Source organism: Megalobrama amblycephala, linkage group LG21 (genome assembly GCF_018812025.1).
Source record: "Megalobrama amblycephala isolate DHTTF-2021 linkage group LG21, ASM1881202v1, whole genome shotgun sequence".
Lineage (NCBI taxonomy): Eukaryota > Metazoa > Chordata > Actinopteri > Cypriniformes > Xenocyprididae > Megalobrama > Megalobrama amblycephala.
This window is the reverse complement of record NC_063064.1, coordinates 17,792,725-17,796,529: the sequence shown is the minus strand read 5'-3', so window position 1 is coordinate 17,796,529 and position 3,805 is coordinate 17,792,725.

Below are 3,805 nucleotides of genomic sequence, written 5' to 3'. Positions count from 1 at the left end.
ATAATAAACATATTAACAAAATGAAAGGAACAAACTGCGACAAGTAAGTTATTTGAGTTTCGGTTCATTTTTGAGAAGTCCACAGAAAGGAAATTCTTTTTGCTTTCTTTATTTTACAGGCATTTTATTTCTTGTGAAATAATAGGCCTATTTAACCCTTCACAGATTCGAAATGTTACATAAATGTGACCATAAATGTCTGAGTATTTTATTTTTTTCCCGCTTTTATAAGAAAATGTAAGTGATCGCGTCGGCGCCTCACGCACACACAACATTATTTATTTTTTTATGACTGAGCACTGTTCTTAATTCACTTACCCAGCAACATCACCTAAAATATAACTAAAGCTTAAATATAATAATTCAATTTATTGCATTAGACAAATCGAATGCAAGCACATGAGAACAAATAAATAAGTCTAGGCCTACTAATAATAATTAATGCAACACATCTCAAACGAGCGTGTATAACCATGCAATATATTTGTTTATTTCGTTGTGCTAACCTTAATGTTTTTTATGCCATTGCAGCACTTTAACATTATTTTTCTACGTAAACATGCGCTTAAAAAACAAAAAAACAAAAACCTGTTTGACCGTTGAGTTCGTCTCTGCTGTTTTATTTGTTTAGCTGCTTCAAGCCAAGCGCGCACTTGCAGTGTTACCATGGCCACTTACACTGTAATGAATTGCTGTAAAAATTACAGCAATATTTTACAGCCGATGGCTGTATTTTAATAATACAGCATATTGCTGTAAACTGCAATGAATTCCGGGGGCGTGGCGGTTTGAATCAAATTTACAGAATATTGCTGTAAATTTCAAATATACAGAGGCATTGTGGGATTTTCAACGGTCGAGATTCGGGTAGCAGCAAGAGGAGTGATTTACAACTGTGGTAAGTGACTTATTATTTCATTTCCCCCTCAGTCTTTGGTAAATTTGTATGTATCTACATTCGCGATTCATATTGGTAACCCCGGATTGACGCATCCTCCGTCCGCGGGGCGCGAAGCAGACTTGCGCGGGGTTTTCCTCAGCGCGGTCGCGCTAGGATCTCACACATTCCTCGTTGCTTTAGCATAGCGGCTATGGACCGAAAATTCATAATTAGAAATAGTTGGAATTCACGGGAACTTCGTGTTCATCAGCGCACTTGGTCGTGATTATTTTATGGCGTAAATCACATTTGAACATGCAGACAATCACCTGTTAACGGGCCGAAACGAAAAAGCCTCGCGACGCGATCAGGCCGCTCACGGAGGATGTGTCACGCAAAATGGTGCTGCTTCATGCTGTTAACGTAACCGATGTGATGTATTTGTGGACATTTGCTAACTTAAGGTAATGCAAACACTTTAACATCTCTGTTTGATATAAGTTTGCCTTGTATAGTTAATTTATTACCATTACCAAAACCAAATCTTTTTTAACTTGAAATGAAATGTGCTATTTACAGATATGAACAAACTGATCATCCTGTACTTGCCTTTTAGATATACATTTTATATCTATTGAGGCCTTTAACACGATGTTTCTCAATTAGATTAGACATTTATTTTTTAGGGTGAATGTTTTAGATGTCTCTCTAATTTGACACTGGCAAACAAATTAGTTAAATAAGGTGTTTTGATTAGTGGGACATCTAAAACTTTCTGGGAGGTAAGTCTTCAGGACTGGAGTTGTAGGCCAATACTGCTCTACCACATGGTATAATTTCAAAAATTATTTACATGCCTTAAAAGCTAAAACCAATCTGAATTCCTGACCCTTTAGGCACTTTGTAGGTATTTATCCGGAGAGAGGAACAAAGACGAAAGGAAAAGTGCCATCTAAAACAACAGGCCAGACAGTTCAGAAGAAACGGGTTGCGTTCAACCTACATGTTGCCACTCTTCTGTGGAAAGTGATGGATTTTCAGTGGAATTTCTGAAATGTAAGAAATACACACACACCAAGATCTGTTTTTCCTTTTATTATAGTGCTGGGCGGTATGACCAAAAATTTATCTCACAGTATTTTTCAAAATTATATCGGTTTCACGGTATATGATGGTATTTTTTTTCCCCTATGCATGACCGGGCGTTAACCACATTTTCTACTGATTGAGAGAGGAAATACTGCAGTAGATTGACTAGAATGCCCTGTTTTACTGTCATGATGAGAGAATATTGTAGAAAAATTCCACACTAGAGTTAATACAGGTTTACAAAGCCCCACAAAGTTATGCTGTGGTTAGACAACAACCAATAAAATACAGACCTGCAACACTCATTACAGACACATGAATATTAAAATATGACCATGGAGATAGAAAAAAAAAAGAGTTGAGCCTATAACCCTATCCGGTTGTTAAGTCTGACGTCACGCGGCAGCGCTTCCGGGTCCTAACGCTCTATCTCATACCACAAGAAAACAACAAATGGTGCTAATATACATACACGATGTGGTGTAATACTACAAAAAAAATACATAATTATAACCTTTATCTCCATACCAAAATTCCAGATGGCCAGACAATGATTCATCTTTTATAAATCATTAAAATATTAATATCTGTGACGCTGTGAGCACGGAGACTGTTGTGTAGACTTTAAGTATTTAAAATGTTTAACTTTTTTAAATGATTGATGTTTAATATAAATAAATAGCGCTCATAAACGGCCGTCGATGGCATTCTCAAGTGAAACGAGTCGAGGCTTGGACCCGGAAACGGCGTTCTTTACGTCACGATTTAACAAGCGGATAACAACAAACTGCCAAAACAAGTGTAGGGCACCGCTCGACAGAACTTACAAATGGCTTCATCAGCCAGAGGCATGATTGAACAAAGCTTCATTTGGTCCAAAAGATCCATTTCCTGAAGTGATGACGTGACTTCTTTTAACAAAGGACTCTGTCTAAAGGACTTATTAGCTCATCAGCAATAAACTAATCAGAACCCATCACGTGGATCTGATCACATTAAATCTATTGATTCTCTCACAAAACCCTCTTGTATTAGCGGACGGAACAGGAAAACACCCATCAACGGATTTGAAGACGAATCTGTCCTATCAATACCTCCCTTGTATTGAGCAATCCATCCTGACCCGGTCACTCGTGACTCCGGTCAAAGTTTAAACTATGCTTGAAAACTGTGCAATGAACTTCGAATGGACCATCATTAAGAAATCATTTTAAACTATATACAGAATAATACATGCCATGATGTAATTACTAACATGTCTATTCAATGTATTCAATATGTGGGTTTTCTTCAAATGCATTATTGTAATCATTGTTTTAATTAGGTCAGTCTCGTAATATGTGTGTGTAAGAAGTGTGTCATGTTTGAGCTCTAAATACAGAGTTTATAATTCTCTGTAATTCTGTGTGAATGAAACATTGAAATTCAGTATCAGGAAAATATTAAGAAACTTTATAAAGTTGTTAATCAAACAGGAGAATGTTCTGCAGATATCACGCGGTGTGATCAATGGACAATAGACGAGGCGTGTCTAATCTCCGTAGCAACGTCTCATTGGAGGATCGCATCTGAAGGATGGACCCAAATTGCTCCTTTAAAACTATGCTTTCCCAATAGCCAGTTGTCAAAAGATATGTAAAAGATACGTCAAAGAATCGATACGCTGAAGAAGGGTTGAAGAACCCATCTAACTGCCGTGGCTGATTTCCATCTGACAGTCGCTGACTATCTTCATCCACGAGCCGCAACAGCCGTCACATCCCGAACCCTGAAACACTCCGTTAAACCTTTTGACCAAAGTCTCCAAAGAAGAGAGCCGCTCCAGCCAGACTCTCA